Source organism: Zonotrichia leucophrys, chromosome 6 (genome assembly GCF_028769735.1).
Source record: "Zonotrichia leucophrys gambelii isolate GWCS_2022_RI chromosome 6, RI_Zleu_2.0, whole genome shotgun sequence".
NCBI classification, from domain to species: domain Eukaryota; kingdom Metazoa; phylum Chordata; class Aves; order Passeriformes; family Passerellidae; genus Zonotrichia; species Zonotrichia leucophrys.
The window spans coordinates 33,153,344-33,172,478 of NC_088176.1; the positions used below are offsets into that span (position 1 = coordinate 33,153,344).

Below are 19,135 nucleotides of genomic sequence, written 5' to 3' on the forward strand. Positions count from 1 at the left end.
CCAGCAGTCTTCTCTGTGCCCCACGGTGGGGCAGATAAGAAACGTGGGTGAAATTCTGTATGAGAAGAAAGGCCCAGGGGACATTCCTTTGCAAAGCCTCAAAGACATTCCAGAGAAAAGCTCAGCTCCTGGCCGCTGCCAAAATTCTTGCAGCTGCCCCACAGCATCCCCCAAGCCCCTGTAACAACAGAAGGTACACTGGTTTGTGGCAGGGCTGTGCAACCTTCCTCTGCCTGCCAGTGCCTGGGAGCTGCCTCCTCCTGCAGCCCAGGTCCCGCCTCTGCCCCCGAGTGCTGCCACAGGGAGGGATGGAAAAGCCATTCAGCATCCCTCTGAGCTCTTCCCTGCTTGCATGGCTGGCCGCCTCCGGCACCGCAGGCTCCCAACCTGACCAAGGAGAAACCGGACCAAAACAAGCACTGTGGAGGCAGAGGGAAAGCAGCCAGCCCTTTTTTGCCTTTTTTTTTTTTTAAAGGGATATTGAAGACCAGAGCAGAGAGCCAGCACAGTGAAAAAAAGCCACGTGGGGACTGTGAAAATCAGAGCTGAGGAGAGGAAGATGGGAAAGGTCTAATAAAGAGAGTCACAATATACAAAATACACAAGCGCCCACCTCCGCCAGGAAAGCTGTGGGAAGGGATTGTGGTGTAATCCCTGGCTGCTTGAGCCTGCCCAGGCAGATACAGTCTGGATCTGCAACTGGGTCAGGATTAGACCAGGAAAGCTTAGGTTTTTTGCCCTGTCAACCTGAAACAATATGCTTTCCCCTTGCAGCATTTTTTTACTACATAGAGGAAATTAAGGGAGGTCAGTTGGCTGTAAGAGGATCCTCCAGCCTCAGGTAGCTCCTGACCACATCCACACACCATATGGAAAAGCATCTGCTCAGTCCCAGAAAAATTCCCCAAGTCCCATCCATGCATTCAACAACCTCAGAGCAAAACAAGTGTGAGCTCTCTGCCCACACTTGGCCCCATCCCCAGCTCGGGGTCTGGGGCTGGAGAACAGCTGGGTGCACTCATTGCTGCCATGGAGGCTTCTCTTCTCCAACTGTACAAAGTTGTCCCAGATCTGTCTAGCAGTGAGTGGGGACAGAATGAATGACAGAGGTTATCTATTGAAGGGAACAAAGTCATTAATTACCCAGATAGGTTATGTTAAACTTGAGGGCTGTGTCCTCCCCACCAAGACACTGCTGGAGAAGCCCACTGTGACCTCCAAACTCAAAAAACACAATGCCAAGGAGCAACATCTCGCAGGTAGTCACACCCAGCCCAAGAGATCTGAAGTAGCTGCTCCCCAGTCAAACGAAGCTTGTATTTCCTTATCATTTGCTGTAAATACAGCTGTGCTGTTTTCCTGACCATGTTATTCCTAGAATCCTTATCACACGCTCTCAGATAGCCACAGCACAGTCACACACTTCACAATCTTCTTTTTCTCCTATTCCCAGCTTTCCCAAACCATGTCTGTTCACAATCCCATCTGTTCAGAAGCTCTTCCATGGCAATGGGTGACACCGCCCTGGACCTCCACATCCGCACGGAACAGGTCAGCAAATGAACTTGTCTTCCTTTTCCCCTTCTGTGCCATGCAGGGACCTGACTCCCAGCCAGGGATGAACTCAAATGTCACTTCTGATAAACATTTATTTTGCTGAGGAGCATGGTGTGTTTATAGGCAGCGAGAAGCAGCGGGCATGCGCCAAGTCTTGCGACATCCTGATGCTTCTGAATACCTTGGTCTCCCGCAAAAGTCATCTTGTCTGGTCCTTGGGGCGTTTTAAACACCAGGGGAAAAATGCATGGAGGAAAAGGACACCCAAGGCCTTGTGCTGGAAGAGAGACCACGCTGAAACGTGGTCAGGTGGCCTGCATTGCACCAGCCTGGAGACCAAAGGGAAACACCCTGGAGCAAAGGGTCTGAGAGGAGACAACAGCTGGCTAAAGGTGCCTTGGTTTCTGCACTGCTCCAAGGCAACCAAAACCTCACCTGCCTCAACATCAGCTTCAGACCATGGCTTCATTTCCTTAACAGATTAGCTGATGGGTGGGGGACAATTTCATATACAGTTTCTGTATCCACAGAATATTTGACAAAGACAAGCAAGTTGGACAGGTAAAAAGGAAGCCTCAATCCTTAGGAGACATTTATTATTATTATTATTATTGTTGTTGTTGTCCTCCTAAATCAAAGCTGTTACTCAGCAATACTATGAGCTTAATGGAATGAATGGGCACCTAAGATTTATGAGAAATCCAGCAGAGATTGCTGCCAAAGCTTCCCAAGGGATGTGGGTATCTGTAACCAAGTGTTATGATCTCAATGCTGAAATACCTGGGCATTTCATCTACCACACAAGTGGTGTAGGAGTGACATTCAGATGGCCTCAGAAAGGAACTAATATCTTTTTTCTCTGCTCTGCACTCAAGTTCAAAGTTTCCTTCTTCAAGCTGGCTCAGAAACACCAGGAGGACATTCACTCCTGTGGTTTTATGGCATTTATTTGTCAAGCCCAGGCAAGAACTTAAAAATGGAGGAGGGCTGTGATTTGTGTTCCCATTGAAGGGAAAATGTTGGTATTTAAAATCAGTCTAACTCAGTTTTGATCTGTTCTTTCGAGAAACGATACTTAGAAAACATTTTATTTGTACCATCTTTTAAATTGAAACCAAAACTGCTCCTGTTGTTTATTTCTGGGACTAAAAAGAAAGTCCAACAGTCCTGATCTGGACTCCTCAAATCAGGCTTTTTCCAATGTTCTACAGGTCTGGATCCTGGATTTTAGTTTTTTTCCACCACAAACCTGTAGACCTTTAACTCTTGCTTTTACAGGCTGCTGTGCTGCAAATTCATTTTACTCTGGCAAGTGACTGTGTCTGTACAAGCCTAAATACAATGATTTTTGAGACCTTACCTACAGCAAAACAACTCCTTTGTAATTTTATCCACCCTTATCCCAACCATTGGCCACATTTAAATACCCTTTGTTAAGCACACTGCCAGATACTGTCACACTGGACATGAAGGAGAGCCAAAGGGGAAACAACTGAAAATGGAAATCCTACTTTCATGTGCTCGTCCAGACATAACCTTCCCTGCCACCTTCTTGGCAAAACGAGTTTCAGTCACCCAGTTTGCACATACAGATTCAAATTCTCCCAGAACTTCAGCTTTGGATGTGAGTGGTAGCTGGCACTTCTCTGTTTTTTTCTAGTCAAATGCATCAAAAGACAATGAGGAAGGCTGAATGATTCATACTCGTGGAATGAAATGCCATTCACAAACGTTTTTTCCATAGCAATTTGTCACTTATTGTATTGAAACCACTTCAGAAGATGTGTCTCAAAGAGCCTTTTGATATTAACATGATTAAAACCATCATGCAATTAGGCAATCCCATAATATTTCTGTATGTTATATGAGTGGGACCTCAAGTGACCACTTCATTCAAGCCCCTCATAAATGGCTGCTTCTGGCAGAAAGCTGTTAATTCTGCAGCATGCCTCAGATAGTTGTAGAACACCAAGGAATTCAAATCTTCTCACCCTAGAGGCATTTTGGCTCACCAAAATTCAGCTTTGGTGCTGGATCTAGCCTACATGTCCTAAATCTTCCAAAATCAGGCAAGAAAGATGCACTCCCCAAGAGCCTCTCTGCACAATTCAACACTGCTATCTAAAATCAGTGAGAACAGTGGCCGTCCAGATATGTCCTTCTCTTTTAGACATCCATCTGGATCTCTACCCCTTTTCCTGCTGCTCCTGTCAGATGTTGGCACCAGACTTGTTGCCCACATCTCCACATCATTTTCCTGTATTTGAGCAAACTGTTATGCAAGTACACGTAACTTTGCATTCACACAGGAGACTGCATTAAAAACCCTTCCATTAAATGCAAAAACAAAAAAGTTTTGGTCACTTTGCCCAGTGCCAGCTGTCCCAGACCCCTACCTGCCGGGCAGTTGCATCGCTGGTGTGTGTCCCGAACTTCTCGATGTCTTGGCAAGTGGAACTTTAACTTCTGCCAAGAGAGGAAAAACAGAAAAAGGATTAGTTTATACCATTGAAACCAAAGCCTCAAATTCTCGAAAAAAATGGAACTGGGAGGGGATGCTGCCCAAGTAGAGATGGGAGAGACAGGGCAGAGCAGTTTGGGAATGAAGAAAGGCAATAAAGTTCATAGCCCTTAACTAGAAATGCGGGGTTTGATTGAAAGCAGGCTGAGGGAGTTTCGCAATGGCCTCCAAATGTGGTCCCCCTGACAGGCATTACAAAACCAAGAGCCAGCAGTGGCAAATAAATTGGTGATTGTGTCCTTGTGACAAAGCCACGTTTCTCACAAGACCCACTCAGTGGGCAGAAAATGAAGATCTGAAGCAGGTCCTCTTCCACCCTGCAGCACATTCCTGATGATCCTGGAGACACCTGGATGACAGAAGGGTCCCGCTGCAAGACTGTGGCTGAAGATGAACTGAAAACATCAACAGCATCCTCTGAAATCTTCAGACTCTGTGAAAATTAATTTTTCCCCCAAGGGCAAAGCACAACAAACCTATCAGGAGCTTCCACAAGGTGGAATTTTGTCAGAATGTTGATTTCATTTATGAGTTTGGATTTCTAATGGTGCCGGCATGCCAGTCTCCTGCTCTCTGGGCCCATCTGTGCATCTCCTGAAGGGCAAATAAAATCCACCTGAGGTCACTGCATCTTCCCTCACTGGGAACATCAACAAAATTAACCCATGTCCTGAGAAAAATGTGCTTCAGGGGTAGCATCCTCACCACCCCTCACAGACTTTATAAAATAGCTGTAATTAGTGAAGAAAATGCAAATCAATCCAAATAGGTTATTCATTAATGCCTGCAAACCACACTTGGTTAATGATTTGAGACCACTGAGCTGCTGGGGTTCCTAAGCTCTGGAATCACTCTCTCTTCCCTCCTAACTTCCCATCCCCATTGAACCTTCCTATTTTTTGAACTACTTCACAAGTGGGTCAATATTTCAAAAGAAATAGCCTTACATAGGACACATCAGAAGCCTGTGCCCAAGATCATATAGAAATTGCTTTATTTTCACAAGTAATTGAGCATCTTCCTGCAAGAAGACATCAGTTTGGGGAAAAACTCTTTTAGAGAGGATAAAAGTAAATCAACTTGTTTCCGCCTGGGATGAAGGAAGGCAGAACTGGCTGGAGTATTTCCATTTTTCACTTTGAAAGGATTGGCTTCTTCACTGCAAGTCAAAAGAGTAATGGTTGCTGTGACTGACTAGAAATTAAATATTTTCAGAGCTTTATTTTGCATGGTAGATTGAAATGTTTTGATAGCAAGTTTATTTGATAGCAGGGTGAGGAGAGGGTTTCAGGCAAGGAAAATTGCCAGTTCCCATAGAGCATTTCATTGGTGTTTACCTTCTCAGTTAAAAGCACAGATATTCTGTGAATTTCTGCATTTGGGCACGTTCCCATCCTGCTGCCAGCCCAGATGGCACAGCTCTGCTCTGGCTTCTGACTGCTAGTGGTCAAACATAACATAGGCACAAGCAGGAGAGCAGAGCCTTCATTTGGATACTCACCCTGCTATGCGGACACACACAGCCCCATTCCCATCCACACATGTGCCAACCAAAACATCTCCAACCCCACACTGCCACACTTGGGTGGTGCTCCCATGTTTGGAATCGGGCTCAGACAAGGAAGGGATGGTGGTTTGCAATGGCAGGAGCAGAAAGCCATTTCCTAGCCAGCAAGGGTCCAAACACCCTGCATGCAGCAGGGGCCTTTAGAGCACACAAATCTGCAAGGAAACATGGAACAGATCCCTGCCCCACCAAGGCCAGAGGCACTGGAGGGGCTGTAAGGGGGAATGGCTGAGTTAGGCTGTGCCTCAGAAGCCTTGGCTGAGCTGCTATGCAGGCTTACAAAGAGAGGAGCAGCACAACTGGACAGGGAAGTGATGACCCAGCAGGACTGGGAACGGAACAGGGCTGATAACATTTCCCTGAGGCTTTATCTGCAGGGTCAAGGCAGTGGAAAGACCTGGGACAACTGAAATAGCCTTTCCAAGGACAGGGGCCCCTGGGGAGGGAGGTGCTGGTGCTGCTGGGCAGGCTGGAGCACAGCCCTGTGACCATGAGCATGCTGCCATCACTCCCTCACCAGCATTTGGGCATTCTGCCCCATCCCCTGTGTCTCCCTCAAGCCCAAGAGCTCTGCACACCATGAGCATGCTGCCATCACTCCCTCACCAGCATTTGGGCATTCTGCCCCATCCCCTGTGTCTCCCTCAAGCCCAAGAGCTCTGCACACCATGAGCATGCTGCCATCACTCCCTCACCAGTATTTGGGCATTCTCCCCATCCCCTGTGTCTCCCTCAAGCCCAAGAGCTCTGCACACCATGAGCATGCTGCCATCACTCACTCACCAGCATTTGGGCATTCTCCCCTATCCCTTGTGTCCCCCTCAAGCCCATGAGCTCTGCACAGCTCTGCACACCATGAGCATGCTGCCATCACTCCCTCACCAGCATTTGGGCATTCTGCCCCATTCCCTGTGTCTCCCTCAAGCCCAAGAGCTCTGCACACCACGAGCATGCTGCCATCACTCCCTTACCAGCATTTGGACATTCTGCCCCATCCCTCATGTCTCCCTCAAGCCCATGAGCTCTGCACAGCTCTGCACACCACGAGCATGCTGCCATCACTCCCTTACCAGCATTTGGGCATTCTGCCCCATCCCTCATGTCTCCCTCAAGCCCAAGAGCTCTGCACACCACGAGCATGCTGCCATCACTCACTCACCAGCATTTGGGCATTCTGCCCCATCCCCTGTGTCTCCCTCAAGCCCAAGAGCTCTGCACATCTGCACACTGAGCATGCTAGCCATCGCTCCTCACCAGCATTTGGGCATTCTCCCCATCCCCTGTGTCCCTCACCAAGACTCGCACACATGCATCTGCCATCACCTACCAGTATTTGGCATTCTGCCCACCCTGTGTCCCCAAAGCCAAGCTCTGCACATCCCTGGGGAGGGCAGTGGTGCCATGGGACTGCTCCCCTTTAGTGGGAGGCAAAACCTACCAGGGATTTAAGGAGCGCCTGGTGTTCATTCTCCTGCACAGTCTATTAAACAAACACTGCCACAGAAAAAATCCTTGGCTCTGGGAGACCTCAATTCAACTTTGGGTGGAGATGGGAAAACAAAACAAACCCCCCAGCCTTTTCTGCTTCCCTCGTTTCCATTGTGCAAAATATTGCCTGGTGCAACACAAGAAGCTGGCTTTGTTCAGGAGAGCAAACCAAATGTACTTCCCTCCAAAAATGTCATTTCCAAGAGAAAACCTTCATTCCCAGGCAATGGAAAAGCATTCAATTTTAGGGCAAGGTTGGCTTCTGTAAGCAAAATTTAAAAAGAGGATCGGCTCTGGGAATCCAGTGTTTGCAATCTCCTTCCTGGGATCTGGGGGATTTTCTTCACCTGAGGGATACCTGGAGCATGTAACATCAAGAGCAGCAACAGGCTGCCTTCCAGAAAGGCTGGAAACACCTCCCATGGAGGGGATTGCTTTGTCAGCAGAGCCTGCTCTGTCTGTCACGTTATCCAGTGACATAACAGCTGCATCTTCCCCTGCAGCAGGGCAAGTGGCTGAAAGAAGCCTTTGCAGCACTGGGGCCACAGCTGACCAGCCCTGCCTGCAGCTCTGAGGATTCAGGAGCCATGGCACGCTGCTGAGTGAGAGAAAAGGGAAAATCCCTTCTGTGAGAGGGCAAGGCCAGGAGGGTCACGCTGAAACACCTGCAGGGAATGGGCACTGAAGTCAGCACGGGCTTTTCCCGTGGGTTTGGTTAACTCACCACAGGTGTGACAGGACAGGGCTGACAGGGGCGGACGGAGCAGCCACAGCAAGGCCACTTCTGACAGTAAAGTGTCATTAGGCTGCGGCCTCCTAAACCTTGCAGTGCCTGTCGATTTCGGATGGGCACTTGAGATTAGGTGAGAGGGAGGGCACTCCTTCAAAGGGGGCAGATTAATAGCTCTTTAGCATTCCCAGTTGTTTGCAGTCACCCGGGGAGGTGAAATCATTTCCCACCACTATCTCCAACAGCTAAGAGAAACACATTTTAAATAGATAATCTATTACAACCATCAGGAGGATTTCAGGGGTGGGTGGTTTTGTTAACTCTTATTGTTTTACCTCCAATTTCCCCGTTTTTTCTTAAAGGCCCAGCTCCTGGGATCATGTGGCACAAAGCAAAAGAGAGCAGGGAGTCCTCCCAGATGGAGCAAAAAGCTTGGCAATAACACCACCTAGGTACAGGGATTGCAAGCAGCTGAAAGGAAATGGAACTCAGCTACCAGAGAAGCTGAAAGAAAAAAACAGATCCCCTGACTGTGGGGCAAAGAACACTAAGCTAAAGATGTAAGCAGGGGATGCTTAAGCAAGCTGGCAGACCCCAAGAAACAAATGTGCAGTGTGCTCTGAGATACAGAATAAAATGAGGGGGGAAAACGCTTCAGTTCAGGAGGGAAAGAGTTGCCTGGGGTCCCTGCTTTGCTTGCACAAGGAAAGAGTTCCAGGGAAATGAGACTACTGGGAAAGCAGTGAGGATCAGTGCTCCCTCCCCATTCACAGGCACATTCCTGAATCCCTTAAGAGTCGCTGAAACCACAACAAGCACCTTCGACACAAGCCCCTGAGAAGGCTGAGGGGCAGCTGATCTTCCCCCAGGGTGCACAGGGTAACCTGCTGCTACATCACACATACACATTTCTATCTCTACAAACTCACAAATTCTGGCATTTCTCTTTCCTAGCAACAGCACTGAATCCATCCCGTTCTCCACCCTGATGAGTTTCTGGCAAGTGAAATAGCACCAAGTGTTACCCAGCATGGGAAAGGAGCTTGTTTTCTTCTTTGGAAAGCTCTGCCTCTCTTGCAAATGCCAGTAGTGAGTTTATTTGTATGATTTTATGATGTCTCATAAATGCAGAGGAATTCGAATTCCTACATGGAGTTCAAGTTCTCCCTGTACTACCTGCTTCTGGCCCATTCTGCACAGATGTTTTTACAAGAAAACCTAGTCAATTTACGTCTGGTAGGAAATTCCCTGGTGGCACTCGCCTACACCAGGCAGAGGTTTACACAGTAGCACACGAAGCACTGGTCAGGCTGCTTTGGGAAAGCATCTGCCGCCCTCTCCTCACTCCTCCTGAACTGAGATGGAAACTCTGCCACAGGCAGCCACCAGTGCTCGAAAACCAGGCTCTGAGATGGAGAAAACATCCCCACCAGCTGCCTTAAAATTAACATCTTAGGCAAACCACCTCAGCTCCTCTCCCTGCCACTTTGCTTCATTTTTGCATGTCTAGAAGAAAGGCCTCTGAAAGGACTTTGGCAATTTGCACTTTGCAATCTGTATGGTGTCCCCTGCAGAGCCTTGGGAACACCCAGGGCACACCTGGGCACACTCATGGCCCAGACTGGAGGGCTTTACACACTCCAGCTCAGAGCAGTACAGGTTTGGAGCACAACCTTAGAACTCCTCTATCAGCCCTCACAGATTTTACTTATTCACATCCCTCCAGCTCACGTTCACAGCCACCAGAGCTAGAAGCGTGCTGTGCCTTCCCTCCCACCTCTGATCAGCTTTTTCTAAAGCTGGGGTTCCTTTAAAGCATTGCTGGTTTGTTTTGTGATGGATTCACCGAGCTGGCAGCTGTGAAACCCATTAAGGTTGAAACACCAGGAAACGATGAGGATGTGGCAATGAGAGGGTCTGAGCAGGGGGAGATGAATTTCCCACTTTCACGTCCATCACAGCAAACCCATCTGCAGCCCCTCTCCCCTACTCACGGTCAGCATGACTTATTTTGCTTACTTACTTTTTTTCCTCCCATCCTTTCCCTGTTCCCTTTGCCTACCTTGTTTTCCTCCATCCTTGACCCCTCAGTCAGTCCTGGGCCCCACTTCTGACATAATGAAAAGAGGACCAGAAGGATTTTTCTTTCCTTTTCATCTGTCACCAGCAGCCCCGTGCCCTGGGCCTCGAGCTGGTGGTCCATGCCAGTGCCTGTGCTGAGTGTGCAGCTCAGATGCTTAGCACAGGTGGGCAGCACAGCTGGCAAGGGTGTCCTCCTCCATCCTTCCTCCTCCACAGCCTCCAGCACTTTCCTCCAAGCTCTTTTTGAAGCTGAAGCTCCACGATGGAGCTGGTGACACTGGTGGCACTCAGGAGCAAGTGCTGGCCCCTCAAGCTGTAGTTCCTGTCCTACTCCCACATGGGCTGCAGCGGGGACTGTGGGCACCCCCAGGGGCACAGGAGGGGCTGCTCAGGAAACCGGGGTGCTGCTGGGCACACGGGCATCACGAGACCCCCGTTTCCTCGCTAAGCCGAGCTATAAAAAGGTGTAAAGGTGTCGCTGCCAGCAGCACACTGGGCCATCCGGCCCCAGGCACCATTCCCGGGAGGCACTTCTCAAATCTCCACACAGATAAACTTCAACTGCCCAGCAGCAGCTGAGGGAATGCTGCACCATCCCCTGCCTGGTGGCAGGGAAGGAGTCCCTGCATCAGAGTGCAGCCACAGGGCACAGATCCAATCACTCACAATGCTGCTGCCTCCCCAGACCCCTTTTTAAAGTAGGATATTGCCCCATGGACCCTGTGTTTCCCTTATTCCTCATCCAGAGAGGCAGCTCAAAACCGTATCCTCCAGCTCCTGCAGTGTTTGCTAGCTCCAGATTCACAGCTTTTGGCTGCACAGCCCAGCAGAGCCAGGGACTGCTCTCACAAGACCCATAAACAGAAGCTGAGCCTGTCAGCTGTAAGTTTGAACTCCTCACCAGAGACTTTCACTGCTCCTAGAAAGCAGGAGGGGCTCCAGGTCACCCCAGGTGCCAGGCAGCAGTGCCCAAGGCAGGTCTCAGTAGTCAGCACTCTGATCATCCCATTCCTCACCTCATCTGGCAGCAGCAGCCCAAAAGAGATTTTTTTCAGCTGCAAACAGTTTTTGGGCTAGCCCCAGGGATCTCTCCAGCATGACTCAAGCCAAAGCTGGAGCAAACAGAGAAAAGGAGAGGTGGGTGGAAATGGCTGCAGCCCTGAATTTCACCCCCAAGCCTCTCCTAGAGCTGTGGGAACAGGTCAGTGGGACCTGTCTGGAGAGTTCAGAGACATGAGCCACCATCTGCTCCCTGACACATGTCAACAGCACTTCAAAGCCCAACAAGGCAAGGAATACTCATTGCAGCCAGAGCAGAGGAACACAGACAGCCCCCAGCAGCATCAACACAGCAAAGTAAAAGGTGTCAGCAACAATAATCTGCGCTTTTGGGCTCTCTTTATTGACCTGCTGAAACCAGTAGCAGCATTCCCCCATCACCAGAGGAGAGCCCACAGTGTCCAGTGGAGTTTGGATGGGACTCAAATGAGTATAGCACAGCCATATGCTCTGCATTGATGCCCTGGCAGTACCAGAAACCATCCTGGCAACACCAGTGTGTCTCATTTGTCTGAGCCAGGAGCTGTGGAAGGAATTAGGTCTGGTACAGCAGCAATACCAGCCCATCACAACACTGGGGTGCTTGCAATTACCTCTTCCCATAGCCAGGCTGGCTGTGACATGCCTTGCCTGTCCCCCTTCTGGGGCTCAAACCCAGGCTGAATGCCCAGGTTTAACCTCTAATTCTAACTCTTTCAGCGTGCAAGACTCCTGAAGAGAAGGGCTGGGGGGTTTTGCCACCCCAGCAGGGTAAGGGATGAGGTTTTTCCTCTTTGCAAAGTGCTTCAGCTACAGCATGGGCTGAGAGAAGTAAACGCCAAGCAAGTTTGAGAGGTGGGAGGGACCTGAAGGAACAGGGAATTCAACCTAGCAGCAGCATCACTCCTGCAGAGATACACTTTTAAGGAAGGGGGGGAAAATGGATAATAACGTGCCTATGCAAGCATGCATATGCCTAAACCTATACTACTACAACCTATACATGCAAAATGCAAGAACACTGACCTCATTGAGCAGTTGGTCAACTCTTCCCAAAATAGCCGTCTCCATTTGGTCTGCCGAGAGCCAGGCAGGGAGCTGTGTGGGTCTGTCTGCTTCCAAGTGGGACACGCGGGACTGCAGCTCGGAGGTGCGAAAGTACAGCAGGAGGCTGAGCACCAGAGAGAGCAGGGACACGCCGGGCAGCCCCGAGCCCAGCAGCAGAGGGAGGCGGCAGCACCGCTCCCCATCGCCGCTCCGGGGGGGAGCCACACACCCCCTGTCAAAAGCTGCTTCGTCGACGCCTTTCCAGCTCTTCTCCTCCAACATTCCCTCCCTGTCCTGAGAAACAATAAATAAATAAATAGAATAAATACAGCTTCGCTCCTACTCCAAGACGCGCAATCCAGAAGGCATAAAAGAAAAAGAACGTCGGAGGGAATCCCAGCGCCAGCAAATCACAAGTGACAGCAATAATGACAAAAGTGGATGGAGGGGGGGTGTCTTTAAAAAATAAAAACAAACCACACACACATAAAAGGGGTGCAGAAAAAAGGGATCCAACTGCAGCAAAGAGTGCGAAGGGGGGAAAAAATAATCTGATCGAGATATTATTTTTTTTCCTCCTGTATTTCAGTCTTTTGGTTCGCTGGTAAGTTTTTGATTCTTTCTAAGCTGTCAGTTTCAGTTCCTTCGCAGACTGGCCAGGAGCTCGCACATGAAAGTCCCCATTAGAGAGAGGTAATTCTCAGCTGCTCCGGCGACGCTGTGCTCTGGCTGATCGCGGCTCCCCTGTAACATGACACACTCCCTCCGAACTACGGGGCTGGGATGAGCGAGCTGCGCGGCTTCCCAAAGTAACCTCCTCTGCTCGCCCTCTCTCTCCACCTCTCCCTTGCCGCATGATTTATTTATTTATGCAAAGCGCCGGGGTGGGATCGGGCAGTGGGACGCCCCTGTCCCGCTCGGTCCCCAAACCACCTCTCCGCCGCCAGCCCGTCCCTTTGAAGTGACTCTCGCCGAGGTTATTTATAGTGGCAGGAAAGAGATTGTAAAGCAGAGGCTGGGCTCACACCAGCCCGCGTCTTCCTCTCCTCCAGGCAGCCGGCAGCGCTTTATGGGATGGCACAAAGGGGCTGTGGCGTCCCCCACGCAGATCCTGGGGCAGCCCCCGGGCACCGGCACTGGGGCATTTGGACCCCGGTATTTTGAGGAGAGCGGCCAGGCAGGGCGAGAAGCAGAGGGAAACATCTGGAAACAAGAGCCGGCAGCTGAGGGCTCTGCAAGGAACAAGCGAAGGGCAGCAGGGAGAAACGCCCCAGGCAGGCTGCAGTGCAAGGGGGGAACATCTGGGGCCTGACCTGGGGGTACAACATGCCAAGGGTGCTCAGAGGAACCAATCTGCTGAGGCCCTCTAGTGAAGCAGAACTTCCCATCAGCCGCGTGTCCCACCAGGCACGGGGCACCAGACAGACAGACAGACAGACAATCCCCCTTTGGCAAGGAGCAGTCTCCCCAAAACGTGCCGTAGGGCAGCTCCGAGCCATGCGTCTGGGAAACAAAGCCTCCTTCTGTTCTGCAGCAGCAAGGGAGGGCCACCTCTCCCAGTTTTTCTGAGCATAACATACAATATTTTATCCTCCGGGGTGACATGCAGGCTCTGCTGAGCCCCTGCCTGTCTGTCTGTCCGTTCTTTCATCCTCTCCTTGAGCACGCTCAGCAGCGAGGCAGCACAGAGCTCACCGTGGTGCACAGTCATTAAAAGCCAGGCAGCAAATTGGTCTCTTAAAATCTGGCTCCCTTGTGGGTCTTCTGCTGTCATTTACACATTTTAAATGAAGATTTTGCGTGCAGTCTGTGCTGGAAATGAACTGGCAGAGAAAACTCATATTCATCTCTGGCCTGGTCTCTGTTTCAGGGGGCTGGAAGAGCCAGACCCTCTGGGAGCAGGTTAACGCAAGCACGAGCTGTTTCTGCACCAGACAAACCCTCAGAGGGCCCGGTAGCACACAGCCCCAATTCTTTGGATGGCCTCATGCCTTTCACAGCCACTCACTTCCCAAAGTGGGGTTTTAGCGTCTGCGAGGCAGGAAATCCTTTCTTTATTTCTTTTAGTGGGTTTTCTTGTCATCTCACTGCTCAAATTTGCGTTGCTGTTCCGGCACGCAGGGAAAACACCCCTCTGATGGCTGCAGCCTTTCAACAGCTTTTCATATGAGCGGGGCAGAGATGTGTAACCCACAGACCTGGCACACAAAGGGTGTCTATTCGTTCAGGAGGTGTAGCCACCCTGGTCTCCTACCCCCTGTGTTTGCAGCCTGCTTCTTTACAAAAGGAAAAGAAGTCTTTGAGGCCCTGGCTCCATGGGAGTTACCCAAGATACCACCTGCAATCACAGCAAATAAGTAGACAGAGAGAAATGAAAGGGAAATGCCTAGAGGCTGATGATACAGCGTTTGAGAAGCAGAGATCTTCCCAGGAAAATACCAGATAGCAGCTGGTGCTGAGTGTCCTAAAGGGTGCTGCAGTACCCTATCTAAAGATGGGGTTGAACTATTAAGACTGCAGCTACCTGCCTGTGTTATACAAAGTTTCACCTAAGGCTGTCTGTCTCTCCCCCCTTTATACCAACCTAAGCACTGAAATCACAAAAACCCACCCTCTAAGCTAAATATGGAAATCTGCTGGGTGTCTACATCTCTTTCCCCCCACTGGCTGGGGACAGCTCTCTGCTCTTTTGCCTGGTTTTTGATACAGATCCTGCAGTGCAGACACGAGCATCGCCTGAATGGCTCTGTAAGTGCCTTTTCCTGCCTCCCCCCAGCCCCTCTCCAGCTGATCAGCTCATTTGGAGGGTATGTCATAGCTGCTGCAGGCTGGGGAGCTGCACCCACACGGGTTTCACGCAGGAGCCTTAGCTGCAGATGTGCAGGAGGATAATTTTTATATCCATGAGATATTACGGAGCCCTGTCATCCCATGCCAATAGAGATGGACTAATTTAGCCCCAAACCTGAGCCAGCTGTGCATGTCGAGTCTGCAGCACTGCTCAACCAAAAAGCTGCCTCCAGAGACAGGCCTGGCATGTGGAATCATCTCAGCACTCCTTGGGCTGAGCACAGCCCACACTGCAGCTCTCTCAATGCTATGAGAGGAGGTGAGCGCTGGCCTCAAACCAGTCCTCCTGCAAGTTCCTGACTCTCAAAGTTGGTGGAGTAGAAACAAATACTCACTTGCAATCAGGAGTAATTTCACTGACTGGTAACTCTCAGAAAGCCCTGCATATGCTGAGCTTGAGGCTGTATCCCTCTTTCCTCGGGGAGGTTGATGATATTCCCTACAAGGACAGGAACCACACACTTCCATTGCTTCCAACACTCTTCCAGGATGTTTAAGGACCTCAGCACAAACATGTTAAGAATTGGACCAAACAGAACTCATATAATTTCCCAAAGCAGCTAAAACTCCTCTGTACAATGAAAAAGTTTCAAATTTAGCCCATGGCACTGGGTCAATTGATCAGTTACAAGCAGGTGTGGAAGATTCCAGCTTGGTCAGTCTCGAGCTGGCACAGGCCCTTTGTCCTTCTCAGGGACGTGTGTATGTGGGCAAAGCACCCACAGAGCTTGCCCAGCACTGCTCTGCAACAGACACACGGTGCTCACAGTATGTGGGGATTCCTCACGTGGCACAATGTGCTCTCATTGCCATAGACCATAAACCTTCTCTGACCCAAGGCAGGTGCTGTGGGCATGAACCACTCCATGCCACAGGCCAGAAATGGATAGAGCTGGGCATGGATGAGGTTCTTGCTTCTATGAGCACAGTTCAAGCCAGCCAGGTATCTACAACAGGCCTTCACCTGTAAAGGGATAGAGAACAGCAGCAGGCTTTGCTCACCTTCCATCACTTAAAGACAACCTTCTATTAAAAAATAGTGTCCTTCCTGTCACCAACTGGAAGTTGAAGCCAGCTGCCTGGCAATGCCATGTGCTCTGCCCTGCCACTAATCTTCCCCTTTTCAGACCATTTACCAGGGAGAAAAACCCCACCCCAGTTCTCTTTCTGTTGTTCTGCTTTCCCCCTCCCCCTGCAGGAAACACGGGGGGCTTGGTGTGCTGGAAGCAGCCATTAACCAGCAGCCGACATCTCCAGCTATTGTAAATACATTAACTCAAGGCCTTTCCCTGCATTTATTAGGCTCGAGAACAACATCTGGAAACAGATGTTTTCTGAGCAGAGAAGAGAGGAGGAAGGAGGGTAACAAACCAAGGGGGTGGGAAGGACTCTTGCAAGTGGAAGTACATGGTCTGCAGACCATCCCTGTGCAAAATGCTGCTCAGATGGAGCACTGCAAGGGGCTGAGGCAGCACAGCCACATCCCTCCGAGGCAAGGCAGCGAGAGTGGAACATCTCAGGGGGGGATGTTGCCTGACAGAAACAGCAATGGGGGAACAGAAAAACTCCCAGCAGCTTGCAGGGCCCTTGCGAGGAAAGGTCAGCACACACTCACACAAATGGGACACCGGGGCAGAGAGATTCAGGGGTTTTTTTTAATCTTTCCTGGTCCTGGACCTTCCCAGTCCTCAGCTGCTCTATATCCCAGAGGCAGCATCTGCCACTGAGCCAATGTGCAGGCAAGGTGTAGGGCTCCCAGAGTGTCCTGTGTGTCCCAAGCAGCCTGTTCTCAAAAGGCAAGCAGAGTGGAAACCTCCCATGCCAGGGACTCTGAAGGACCAAGGGGTCCTGCTCTGATGTGGAGTCTTGATGTCATGGCTCAAATTTAGACAAGTTTTAGAAAATTACACAGTGTTAACTCGGGACAAAAGGCAAGCATGCACATGCATACTTAAAAACATATCTCATGGCAGTATTGTGAAACTCCATTCTCAACTAGATACACTTTGGCTTAGGTACCAGAGATGCCTAAGGTACAATAGAGGTCTGAGATCAAAGCTTCCCTGCATTTCTTTTGTGGGAAATGCAGTTTTACACATACACATACCCTCTCTTTGTATTAAAATAAAACTAAAGCCAACAAACAACTCCAAAAACTAAAACAGAAAAAACCCCATAACCCCATAACAAGTATTTTGTCATCTTTAACCTCAGGTTCACAATGGGTATCTCCACACCCTTGTCTCTCTGAGATGCAGTTACACATACTTTGCAAGCAAGGTCAGGAATATTGAGTATTACCTACCTAATTTGGTATTTGTTTATAGCAAGCTTTAAGTGGCCTATGGAGCAGAACAATTCCCGCCCGAGGAGCTGCTCTAACCCATTGTGGAGTTCTAGAATAAAGACACATTTGATCCTTTGGGAAAAGCGTTATGAAAATACATGGAAAAAATATACTGTCCATGCATAGTAATATCATGGCTGTTTTCAATCACTTGGTCTCCTCCTAAACAAAGGGGCTCACTGCACAATATGAACTCCTAGCACTGGCAGCAGCAAAGGAAGCAAGCAAGAAGCAAAGTTAGCAGTATCTGGTTAGGCTTTTATATTTTCATGACCCTAAAATGCCTGAGCTGGTTGTTGCCTCCGTCCCAGCCAAGCCAAAGGGGCTTTGTGCAGCTGCAGTGCTGGGAACCTGTCCCCAAGCTGTGTGAGAACAGCCAGGCAGAGCTGAGCCACGTCCAGCAGCTCCCGCAGAGGCTGTGTCAGAGCTTCCAGGAGAGCAAGGAGCAGGCACAGGTTGTGCACAGTCTGGGGCCGCCCCACCTCTCACACACCCCGCGGAGGGAAGGCTCTGCTGGAGCAAAGCAGGGGACAGCAAGTGGTGGACTCACAGTTAAACTGCCCACGCTTGTCCTTGTGTTTCCAACTAACCTCTCACCTTTTGTTCAGATGATGAGGGAAACGGCTCTGAGCAAACCAGGCTCTGCACCCTTCTTCATGGAGGAACTTTGTTCTCACAGCAGAAGCCCTGCACGGCCAAGAAGCATTTCACAGGAAGAAGTTTGATTTCTTTGCAGCAGTTGTTTGGTTTTTTGTTTGTTGCTGGGCTTTTTCTTTCTTGTTTGGAGCTGATTTTTAATTTTCGGTGCCAGTGGAGTCTGCAGAGATGGTCATCTCTGCTAGGCTGTTTTTTACTGTTATCTTGGTTCCTGCAGAGCCTGGGTGGGAAAGAGAAGTTAAATTAAGAACAACATTGCTACAAATAAGACAAGAAAAAGCCTCCATCCCTGTGGCACTATTCCCTGCAAGGCTAAGAATTCCCACAGCAGCCTGTGGGAGGTGGGTTTTGCTCATGGCAGAGCTGTGCCTACACTGGGAGAGCTGCTTTGGAAATTCTTTGTTTTGGTGAACCTGGGAAATCCCTGGTGCAGAACATTGCTACAGGCTCACAGCACAGCTGGAGCAGTACAAAGCTTTAGCTGTAGCAAAGAGGCTCTTAGACCGAACACTCAAAACCTTCTCATCCAGGTGGAAAAAGAAAGGTGAGGTTTTCATGCATGAAACCATCAGGGCACAACATTCTCCATCCCAAGGCTGGGGCTCTGAGGAAAAGCTCCTCTGTTCCCAACAGCAACTCCCTCGGCCCCTTGCTGAGCAGAAAACCTCCCTCTATTACAGGCAATCTCAGGCACTGTATGCTCAGTTAGTTACTTGCACACCGTGGTGCTCACCACAGTGCCTTGGCACACGTGGGGCTGATAAGCCAGAGCACTGATTTGCATTTAGATTTACCATTAAACAGTTTAGTGAAAAGCTACTGCTGAGTGCCTTCAGCCTCACTGCACAGCGGGGCTGTTCCATCCACCCAAAGCCCACCCTGCTGCAGGCTCCCCCTCACCTCTGCCAGGCAGAGGGCTCCTGGTAATCCTCCACTATCTATTTCCACACACATCACTAAGGAAACCCTTTCTCTTCAGCTTTGGCAGGTGCAGACCAGGCTCAAGCTGCCACCCCAGGACAACCAGTCCATAGATGTAGGGTGAACACCCTATGGGGTGAGCCTGAGACAGAGCCAGAAACCCCAAAATTTGGGTCCAGCCCAGGGCCAGCCAGGTGCCACATGCACGGGGGAGGGAGGCAGAGCTGTGTCACAGCTCTCTCCAGGAAAACCAAACCCTGCAGTGCCAGGGCAGGCGAGCATCCCTGCTCAAGCAGCCAGGATGAACCCACAGCAGCTTTGTATGAACTT

At 50.0% G+C, this 19,135-nt stretch overlaps 1 long non-coding RNA gene across 3 annotated transcripts in view; it reads right to left on the reverse strand.

Moving 5' to 3' along the window:
* Positions 1-3,951: 3,951 nt before the first annotated feature.
* LOC135449435 (uncharacterized) overlaps positions 3,952-19,135 on the reverse strand; it is a 45,673-nt gene continuing 30,489 nt past the window's right edge. For all 3 annotated transcript variants that reach the window (XR_010440739.1, XR_010440741.1, XR_010440740.1), the window contains 3 exons: positions 17,825-18,104; positions 12,010-12,324; positions 3,952-4,023 (listed from right to left, as the gene is read on the reverse strand). This is a non-coding gene — a long non-coding RNA (uncharacterized LOC135449435). The remainder of the gene's footprint in view (positions 4,024-12,009; positions 12,325-17,824; positions 18,105-19,135) is intronic.